Consider the following 11,579-nt stretch of genomic DNA (forward strand, 5'->3'; position numbering starts at 1 on the left):
GCTCTGGAGCACCCTCTGCAGGCCAATGTCCCACTTGCCCCTGTGTCCCTCCTGGACTTGGTGCCCTTTTACCTGGGGTGCTGACTCTCCAGGCAATACCCCACAGATCTAGGTCTCCCCTCCGCGGGGAACCCCCACCCTCTATCCCCACCTTGCCTCAGCCTTTGAGCTACTGCCAGTCACCATCTAGCCTCCTTTCACTGGGGCCGACTGCTGTCTGTATAAGCCAGTCATTACAGGCAAGGGAGGTTTTGACCTGCTGCCTTTCCCTGCAACCCAGTAGCTCCAGGGGCCTTGGACAAGGCCCTGCAGCCTGGGGAGCTGCTGGCCTGGAGCTCCCCAGCTCTTCTGGCCTTTCCCCAGCCCCGCTTCACTCCAGTACCCTTTAGTGCTCAAGCAGCTAGATCCATCTTCCTCCTCAGCTAGAGGGAGCCTGCCTGTTCCTGGTCCACTGCCCTCTTATAAGGCCTTTCCCAATCGGCCCAGCTTTCAGAGCTGCAGCCCTCCCCAGGGCTGCTTGTACCTTTCCAGGGCCGGAGCGGGGTGATCACCCTGCTACAATTACCATTAAAGTAAAGACAGCTGCTGTTACAACTGTTTTCCCTGAGCTCAGGAAAAGATCGGTTAACCCCCCACTCTTGTTTGTTTTCTTTTCTTATGTAACGAGTGGTATGAACAGGTTGATTGGAGCCTGTCATGCCCCCGTGATTTGAGAAGGGTTATGTTAAAGAAGGAATAGATAACAAAATATCCATGTGAGGGGGAAAATGCTAAGTGAAATAGAGCGTGATTGCGGCTGTATGTTTGGATGGGTAATCAAAGTTTGAGGCGCCAGCCTTAGAATCGTAATAAACGACACCACATCTGGAGGAAGAAAAACAACTACCCTCCGACAGGACCATTTGGCCGAAGAAAGTGCTGGATGATAATCCGGAGGACACACCGGAATCTACCCCCAACCGCCCCCAGGACAGGGGGAGCAGAGAACTAAAGAGCAAGATACCAACAAACCGTCATTGCTGTGCCATCTGCGTGATTGACTATCACTTCAAACGTGAGACCAGCATGACAGGGCCAACCCCATAGATTTGTATGAGGATGGATCCCTACAAAGACAGGCCCTGAAGATTGAGGACTTTGGGTCTGGTTCTGCAACCAACTTCCAGGAGCATCGGACGCGCATCTGACAAAGCCCAGCTCCCCCCTTGTGCCCGGCCAGTGACTTGGCGCGAGCAGCTCCTAGGCTGGTAATTATAATAACAACCTTGCAGAACTTGAATGTGTGTGTGAACGGAATGTTATAGCTATAGCTGATTGCTTGCTCTGATTCTTCCTGTATTCACAATAAACACGGCGTATTGCCTTATCCCCTGAATAAGATCCTGCTGGTTTTTATTTTCTAAGTATAACAAATTCTGCCTGCAGCAGCTGCTGCTATCCCAGTCCAGGGCCTTCATTCAGATCTCCCATTGGAACCTGTTAGCACCCCACACGCACAACGCCCAGCTGTCAGGGATGACCCAAGGTGTGGGAGAAGGGAGCCACCCAGCCCTGTACAGCTCTGGAGGTGGATGAGTTGACCGTCTTTCCAGAACTGCACAGCAGACGGTGCAAAAAGGCAAAAAGCAACTAGCCTGTGTCAGTACAACACCCCAGGAGAGGAGACTGCATGGCTGATGATCAGAATACCCAGTGCTGTTCTTTTTCCTTTTTGTGGTTAAGTTTTGAGCAGAGTTTGCTTTTCAATACAAACGTCATGATACCAAACGGAAACAAACCCCATGAACATTATGACAAAGCTCCTCCTCTACTTTGGTGGGTCCTGTGCTTATCGGCAGATTTGCTCACCTCAGTGATCTTCCCCTCTGGTGGAACCCACAGTCTGGGTCAGCTCCTCCTGTATCTGATCAGGAGTTAGGAGGTTTGGAAGGAACCCAGGCCCACCCTCTGCTCCGGGTTCCAGCCCAGGGCCCTGTGGATCGCAGCTGTCTAGAGTGTCTCCTGTAACAGCTGCATGACAGCTCAACTCCTGGGCTACTTCCCCATGGCCTCCTCCAAACACCTTCTTTATCCTCACCACAGGATCTTCTTCCTGGTGTCTGATAACGCTTGTCCTCCCCAATCCTCCAGCAGCACAGCATCTCACTCTCAGCTCCTTGCACCTCTTGCTCCCAGCTCCTCACATACCCACCACAAACTGACATGAGCTCTTTTTTAAACCCAGGTGCCCTGATTAGCCTGCCTTGATTGGCTGCAGGTATTCTAATCAGCCTGTCTGTCTTAATTGGTTCTAGCAGGTTCCTGATTACTCTAGTGCAGCCCCTGCTCAGGTCACTCAGGGAACAGAAAACTACTCATCCAGTGACCAGTATATTTGCCCTCTACCAGACTCCTGTACCCCACTGGTCTGAGTCTGTCACAACGTATAACGCTCGCCTGTAATACCGCGTAGCGTTAACATACATATGCAAAAACCATTCTAACCTCCTTAATATCAAACGATACAATGAAATAGATCCACACTTTACAGTTAACAGGGAGGGGACAACCCAGACAAGGCCACACCTAGCTTTTCTAAAGCGCTTTTCATGTGCAGATCTCAAAGCGCTTTCCTTACATAGGAGGCCATTCCCCATTTTACAGATAGGGAAACTGAGCCCTGGGGCAGGGAGGTGACTTGTCCAACATCACGCCGCAGGCCAGTGGCAAACCCAGGTTTTCTGAGTCCACTTGCTCAATCCATTAGGAAACACTGCCTTTCTCTGGGTTTCCAGCTAGAGCAGGCCTGTTCCATGTTCACCTCTAGTTAAGCAGTGGGTGTGCTGTGGCAGCTGCTTGTCACACTTATCTTGCTGTTATCCCCACCTTTGTCTCTTGTCTTAGCCCTAGATCAATGAGTCTCCAGCTTCTCCATTCGGGGATCCCACCTGGGAGCCCCCTCCCACTTGGCATTACAGGAAGGGCAAGTAGGTTGTGACCCCCTGGCACCGGTGTGTGAGCCCCCTGGAGGGTTCAAACCCCTGACTTTGATTGTAAGTGCTTTGGGGCAAGGACTGTGTGTGTGTCCAGCACCCGGCACAAGGGGCCATGGTCAGGATCTCGAGGGCTTACCACAATTCCAGATCTGCTGAGTGCCATGCAGCCCATGCGGCACTCCTGGGTTGTGCTGCTCTGGAGTGTGTCATTGCAGATTTTAGTGGGCGGGGGAGCAACTTTAACCGGGGGCTACTTAGGCACTTGAAAACTCCAGTTTTTTGACAGGAGCCCTGTATTTAATTCCTTTAGAAAAGAAAGAAAATGGAATAAATATTAGACCCACTCATCTAATAACAAGTTCTGATGTCTTGTGACAAGTTCCTTAAGGGACCCAAGTTAGGTTTAAAATTTTAATGTATATTCTGACTTTATTACTAACTCTGTGGAGAGAGACCCCGTCGGGACTCCTGGGTTCTATCCTAGCTCTGGGAGGAGAGCGGGGTCTAGTGGGTGATAGCAAGGAGCAGCTATATCTGGGTTCAATATAATAACATCAGAACAGCCACACTGGGTCAGACCAAAGGTCCATCTAGCCTAGTATCCTGTCTTCCAACAGTGGCCAAGGCCAGATGCCCCAGAGGGAACGAACAGAACAGGGAATCATCAAGTGATCCATCCCCTGTTGCCCATTCCCAGCTTCTGGCAAACAGAGGCAAGGGACATGCAGAATTCTATAACACGTTGGAGGGTGATTTTCAAGATCCACCCACTCCTTGTAACACTGAGACCAACGCACAAAACTAAGGACCCCTCCAACCCCTAATGCGGTATGTAATTTCTGGACAGCCCTTTACCCAGGCAAACAGCATGGCTCTTTGTCGATGGATAGTGAGTTGATCACGTGCAACGGTTTCTGAGCCTGCCGCAACCTCTGGGCTAATGTGCCTGGCTATTTAGCCAGCACTTAATTTGTACTGAAAGTGGTGCCGAGGCTCAAGCAAAGACATCGCTGATGTGGCAAGCCCAGAGGTGCCTGCGCTTGGCCCAGGCACAGATTTAAGCCCTGCCTTTAGCTCCAAACAGCCAGGCGGGGTCCCTGCAGATGGCCTAAGCAGCGGTGTCATTACACTCAGCTGCACTGGCTCTAACCACTGGTTGGTGCGCTGGTCTCAGACCCTGGTCACCTCCCATTGCAGCCCTAGGCACAAACAGCCATATCCCCCGGAGAAGAACAGCAGGTTTTCTTCTGGCTGCTCTGGGAACTGATGTAAGAGCAGCTTGGGCTGCAGAGTCTGAGCCGGGCTGTAGCGTCTGGACTGAAGGCTGATGTCCCATTCAGGGGAGGAGGGACTAATGCGAGACCCCTGGAATAATGATTGGAGGGGGGTTTACGTTACCAAATGTTGGAGGAGACTTTGGATGCTGAGTTGACAGGGGTTTAGCGCTGTGTATGGAGGGTTTGTAGTTGATTAGTGGGAGCTGTCCCTTTATCAGCCGCGGCTGGCGGGCTGAGAGTGGGTTTGAGACTGTGTGCAGTGCAGGACAGTGGGTGTTTCCCTGGGGGCAGAGTGGCGGGGCCTGGCTTGGGTGAGAACCTCCCACTGGCCTGGCCCTGCTCATGTGGACCGGCTGCCTGGGGCATTGCTCAGGCACGGCAGGGCTGGCACTGGAGGTCCTCGGTTTGAATCAAGCCCAGCACTGCGGAGACCGATCGCTGCCCCTGAGTGAGATGACTGTGGTGGCTCTCTGCTCCGGCTCCCATGTCACAAACTCCATGGGCCGACAGCACGGAGGCTGAGAACAGCCTGGGCTATGGGGACTGAGCCTCCCCAGCACCCCAGATCAGGGCGGGGGGAACTGACCTGATAGATACACTGAGAGCTCCATCCCCAGAGCTGTCTTCCCCCACCACAAAACCTGCCCACACAGTTTAAGCCAGAGTGATATGCAAATTAGCCTGTGGAATAATTTGCATTCAAACGTCACCCCTTGAGCAGCACAAAGCTCAGCGGGAGGCGATCCCCTTCAGCGAACATAGAGACCCACCTGCCCACTCAGGCGCCATGGGGTTAATAACTGTAATTAGCATCGTTAGCTAATTAGGTGCAGCTGATGTCATGCCATGATCAGAAAGGAGGATGTCCCACCAAGCCAGGCCCATCCCCCACACCCAGGGAGATGATGGTTCAAAGGGAGCCAGCAGCTCTGAACAGGGTGACCAGACAGCAAGCGTGAAAAATCGGGATGGGGGTGGGGGGTAATAGGAGCCTATATAAGAAAAAGACCCAAAAATCAGGACTCTCCCTATAAAATCGGGACCTCTGGTCACCCTAGCTCTGAACCAGGAACCAGCTCTGGGAATCAGGCTTTGCATATTAAATACTTTGGCCCAGACCCTCAAAGGTATTTAGGTGCCTATCTCATGGGACTCAGGTGCCTAAATACCTTTGAGGATCTGGTCTGTGGCCCCAAACCAGGGGTAGGCTGGCAAGATGCAGCTGTTTACTCCAGGCTGCCGACTGGCCAACGCGCCTTCTCTGGGAACTGATGTAAGAGCCAGAGAGCAGGGCTCAGCAGCGGAGTGGCTGGATCCCTCACATGTATCCTCCATCCAGGACCCTGCCCCGGCGGGAGAGGATCCTTTTCAGCACCCCCCAGGGCACCATGCAGCCTCAGCACCACAGAAGCCAGCATGCGAGAGGCAAAGACGGAGTCGGGTGCTGTCCATGCGCTGGGAATGGTTCTGAACCTCCCTCCATGGCCCTCAGCTTCTAAGAGCTGCCGGGTGGGGTGACAGGACCCTCTGCCCATCAACCCTTGGGGAAGCCCGGGGGAAATGCCCCAATTTGCTTCTGCCCCTCCATGCCACTGGGATACACCCGGGCAAAGCAGCAGGTCAGGGATGCAAATCACAGACCCAGTCTCATGGGGGGAGGGCAATTGGGGGAGGAACCGTTCTGTGACAAGCAAAATAAGCCGCCCCAACAAGGGGAAACAGGAAACACCTGCAGGAAGCGATCAGAACAAAGTATTGACAGAGGGGGGAAGTGACACAGTGTGGAAAAAGAAAGTCCTTCCCTGGGGGGGCACGTGAGCAGGGCTGGCAGCCAGGCTGAGCTTCTGGCATATTGCGCTGTTCAAGAATTATTGTTAGTTATGGTTACAGCCCCTAGAAGCGAGCAGGGCTCTGAAAAGGACAGACAGACAGAGTGACACTGGCAGACTGGGCAGCAGCTCGTGCCCAAGTCCCCACAGCCCAGCTGAACGCTGACAAATACACAGCTAGGACCAGTCTGGCTGAGCTGGGTTAGCATTGTTAACTAGCGATCGGGATTATAAGAACTCCTTCAGCGGTTAGACATTATTGAATGCTTGTGAGTTGCTGCCTGCATTAATCTCACCTATAACATCCATATCCCCTATCGTTAGGTAATATCTGAGCAGTTGTATTATGAGTCTCTGTGACTATGTAAATCCCTGGACAGGAAAGAGAACGTGAGGCGCTGATCGGCAACAGAAGGTGTTACCCCCTCCCCAACGAGAAAAGGTCAGTCGACACCTGCTGGACTATTGTGGGACGTCCGCACTGATTAGGCCTCAGCTGGAGCACCATGTCCAGGTCTGGGCTCCATGTTTCCGGAAAGATATGGACAAATCGGAGAAAGTCCAGAGAAGAGCAACAAATGAAGGTCTAGAAAACATGACTCAGGAGGTTTGTTTAGTTTGGAGAAGAGAGAACTGAGAGGGGACATGAGAACAGTTTCCAAGTACATAAAAGTTTGTTACAAGGAAGAGGGAGAAAAATTATTCTCCTTAACCTCTGAGGACAGGACAAGAAGCAATGGGCTTAAATTGCAGCAAGGGCAGTTTAGGTTGGACATTAGGAAAAAATTCCTAACTGTCAGGGTGGTTAAGCATTGGAACAAATTGCCTAGGGAGGTTGTGGAATCTCTTGTCATTGGAGATTTTAAAAAGCAGGTTAGACAAACACCTGTCAGGGATGGTCTAGATAATTAGTCCTGCTGTGAGTGCAGGGGACTGAACTAGATGGCCTCTTGAGGTCCCTTCCAGTCCTACCATTCTTTGATTCAAGAGGACAAAAGAATTTGTTTTCTTCTCTCCCCCATCGCCACTCCCATAAAGTTGAGTCATGCAGTGGATTCCTCCCATCAGCTGAGTTTGCAGCTCAGAGCACATGGCAGGAGGAAGATAAAAACCCCAAAGAAAAGGAATGAGGGATCTCTATGCTGCTTGGACTCTGAGAAGGGCAAAGTGTTTCTAGGCATAAGTGAGAGATGCCCCAACTGCTTGGTCTGGGTTAGCACTTAAGGACATATAGAGCTTGTTTATTATAGAAGCTTCTGCTACCTTTTGAAGCTTAAGATTGTAACTCATTGTGTATGTTTACCTGTTTTAATCTTGTAATAAACACACTGGTTTCCTTTTCCTTTTTAATAAATCTTCATTAGTTTATTTCAGGATTTGCTACAAGTGTTGTCTTTGGTGTGAGATCTCAGGTGAGAGAGACAAGAGGACCTGAAGCAGAGGTCTGTGTCAGTTCGAAAGCTTGTCCCTTCCAGCTCAAAAGTCTGTCTCTCTCTCTACCAGAAGCTGATCCAGGAAAAGCTATTACCTTCCCCACTTTGTCTCCTTAGTATGGCATTATGGTAGTCTTTAATTATATGATCACAGATTATTTCCCTGACTTTGTTCTCGGAAATGACTGAACCATTTTAGTTAAAACTTTCCAGCAGAATTCAGCCAGAGGCGGACCCTCATCACCGGAAGTTTCAGCCCAAACAGTTAAAGTCTGGCAAAGTTACAAGCAACTGAAAACATGGTCTTCCAAAGGGGCAACTTTGTGCAGCCCTGCCTGCCCCCCAGCGTAAATCAGAGCAGCTTCGGGTTGGCTCTAACTTATGCTCTGGTCCCAATGTGCCCTGGGGAGCAGAGAGCAGCCACGGTGCAGTGTGCTCTGGTCACGCCCCTGATCTGCCCCCACAGCCACAGTGCAGGGTGCTCTGGCCACACCCCTGATCCGCCCTCATGGACTCTGGGGAGCAGAGAGCAGCCACAGTGCAGTGTGCTCTGGTCACACCCCGATCTGCCCCAACGGGCCCTGCGGAGCAGAGAGCAGCAATGGTGCAGTGTGCTCTGGTCACGCCCCCGATCTGCCCCCATGGGCCCTGCGGAGCAGAGAGCAGCCACGGTGCAGTGTGCTCTGGTCATGCCCCGATCTGCCCCCATGGGCCCTGCGGAGCAGAGAGCAGCCACAGTGCAGTGTGCTCTGGTCACACCCCCGATCTGCCCCCACGGGCCCTGCGGAGCAGAGAGCAGCCACGGGCCCTGCGGAGCAGAGAGCAGCCCCAGTGTGCTCTGGTCACGCCCCCGATCTGCCCCCACGGGCCCTGCGGAGCAGAGAGCAGCCACGGTGGAATGTGCTCTGGTCACGCCCCGATCTGTCCCCAAGGGCCCTGTGGAGCAGAGAGTAGCCACGGTGGAATGTGCTCTGGCCATGCCCCCAATCTGCCCCCACAGCCACAGTGCAGGGTGCTCTGGCCACACCCCTGATCTGCCCTCACGGACCCTGGGGCCAGAGAGCAGCCACGGTGGAGTGTGCTCTGGCCACACCCTTGATCCACCCCCATGGACCCTGGGGGGCAGAGAGCAGCCACAGTGCAGTGTGCTCAGGTCACGCCCCTGATCCGCCCCCATGGACCCAGGGGGGCAGAGAGCAGCCACAGTGCAGTGTGGGTTCAGGGCCCTTACTCCAGGTCTGGCCTGAGAGGCCTCTGTGCAGAGGGGACTCTCGGGGGCCATTTCCAGCCACTCTAAGGCCCCTTTACACTGCCACAGTGGCATAAACGAGGCGTCGCTGCCAGTGAGCATCGCCTCAGGCCCGTAAGATTCTAATCCGGGGCTGATTCTGAGGGTCCCAAAGCTTGGGGGTTGGGCCTCAGGGTTTGCCCCAGACGCACTTGGGCACTGAAGGTTCCTGTGGAACAAGCCTGAGCCGTTTCTCCCAGGCCCAGGCAGCAGGTGCTGAAACCACCCATTGCGACTGGCAATCAGGGGAAGGCTTAGCATGGAGACACAAAATTCTGCCAAGCAAGGACTCTATCCACAGGGAAATCATTTCCCAGCCTCAGTGGAGCTGAGCCCTCACAGCCCAGCCTGGCAGGGAAGTCCCAGCTCAGCTCCTGGGGGAGGATGTGCTCTCTGTCTGGTTCTTAGCCCAGGCAGAGCTCAGCTGTCCCAAGGTCCTTTATGCCCAGCAAGGAAGCGGTTGGGCTGGCAGTAGCCTGGTGCAAAGAAATGCCCTTGTTTCTCTGCTGCGGCAGGTGAGCCTCGTGACATCTCCTGAACCGTACGGGAAGCTACCACATTGGTGCCCTGGCCGAAAGGGCCATGGGCCTTGCCCTCTGTGACAGCTATGTCAACCCACCGCCACGCCCTGGGCCCTGTGTGAGCTCCCTGAGCTCTCCCCAGGATGTGCCAGACAGCTCAGGGTCATCACTGCAGTGCCAGAGCCAGCTGCAAAGGGCAGAGGGGTTTCCCCGTGAGAAAGGGCTACCCAGAGATGAGAGAGGATGGCCCACACTGGCCCTGGGCTGCAGAAAGTGGTGGCAATATGGGCCGAAACGGCCCCTGAGACCCTCCCCTGTGCTGAGGTCTCCCCAGCCAGGGTGGGGCTGGTGTAAGTGCTCCACTGGGGCCCTGTTCCCAGCCCCTAGCATGGGGGGGTGAATTGGGAGAGTGCCCAGAGCACCCTGCACTCTGCCTGTCCTCTGCTCCCATGGATCCAGAGAGGCCGGGTATAACAGTCTGCAGGTAGCCCCAACTCAGACCAAGTGGGGGGCCGGAAGGGCCCTGTCTGGACCCAGAACATGGGAAGCCCAAAGGTGACTATCTAGATTGCAAACTCTTTTGGGTAGGGAGCATCACTTTGTTCTGTGTATCCACAGCACCTAACACCATGGGGTCCTGGTCCACCACTGGGGCTCCCAGGCACTACTGCAGACATGTGATTATAAGAATTAAAGCCACTTTAACCCCTCGTGCGCCCTGGCCTTCCCCAAGCGCAGGAATGGGGCACGTGGAGACCAGGACCCCAACAATCATTTCATTGTCATTGCTACGTGCTCAGCAACCGCTGGAGACCATTGCTCAGAAAGCCCAGACTCCAGAGCAGCTCTGGCTACGCCCATTGCTGGCTTCCCTCGCCTGCGTTGCCATTAAAAGCAACTGCTGCATTTTTCCCACAGCTGCCCTGCGGAGTGAGGAGCTTCAAGAACTAGATGACAACCTGGGACTTCAAGCTGAGACGCCTCCAATTAAAACTCTGGGGACTCGGGGTGAGGTAGTGGGGGTTGCACGTCTTCAGGTCCCCAGTGCAAATCCAGCCTCGCCTGGCAGGGGCTCAGAGCTGCTTGGTGCACCCCCAGGGAGATGAGTTCAGGGGGACTCAGCCCAGCTCACCCAGGGCTTAGTGACGGTGTCGCAGGCAAGTGCCAATCACAGCTGAGGTGCATCAGCAACCGCAGCTAAGGACTGAATGGGGCGTGAAGATCCAACCAGCCAGCTGCACGAGATGGAGCCTGTCTGAGGCCCAGGGCCAGAGGCGCAGGAGGGGAGTTTACCCGGGCACTGCCCTCACTGTATGTGTTTGGGCAATAAATAGATATGGAGCGGTGGGGCCGTTGTTCCCACAGCAAATTCGCAACAGGGGCTTGGAAGTGCCAGGCCCTGAAATGGCCGCGCCCAGGGCAGGACTGGGAGCAGCTGGGGTGGGAGTGATTATTGCATGCCAAGAATAACACCTCGGAGCAGCAGCCCTGCCCGGCCCAAGCAATGACGGAGAGCAAAGGGGAGGAGGAAGGATGGGGATTGGATGTTCTGATACCCAGGGAATGGGGCCAGCTGGGTACCTAGGTTAAAGGGAGAGGGTGTGTATGGGCTAGATGGATAGATGGGCCAGGCAGGACAGCTGCTCTGAGGTGTTATTCTTGGCCCTGCCCCATGCTGCTCCCAGCCCTGCCCTGGGTGTGGGCCGTTCAGGTCCTGGCGCTTCTTTCTTTCTTTCCCTCCCCAAACACCTCATCTATCTACCTATCTAGCCCCGTACACCCTCCTTTTCTCTTTAACCTAGGTACCCAACTGGCCCCATTCCGTGGGGTTTCAGAACATCCCGTCCTGATCCTTCCCCCTCCACTTGGCTCTCAATAATTCCTTGGGCCAGGCAGGATAGATAGATAGATAGAGTGCATGGGGATGGCTGGACAGATAGGCAGGAGCTGGGAATGGGGGTGGCTGGACAGACAGGCGGGAGCTGGGGATGGGGGTGGCTGGACAGACAGACGGGAGCTGGGGATGGGAGTGGCTGGACAGACAGATGGAGCTGGGGATGGCTGGACAGACAGACGGAGCCGGGGATGGCGATGGCTGGACAGACAGACAGGAGCTGGGGACGGGGATGGCTGGACAGACAGACGGGAGCTGGGGACAGGGGTGGCTGGACAGACAGACGGAGCCGGGGATGGGGCTGGCTGGACAGACAGATGGGAGCCGGGGATGGGGCTGGCTGGACAGAGCTGGGAACGGGA

Source organism: Chelonoidis abingdonii, chromosome 11, assembly GCF_003597395.2.
Source record: "Chelonoidis abingdonii isolate Lonesome George chromosome 11, CheloAbing_2.0, whole genome shotgun sequence".
NCBI lineage: Eukaryota > Metazoa > Chordata > Testudines > Testudinidae > Chelonoidis > Chelonoidis abingdonii.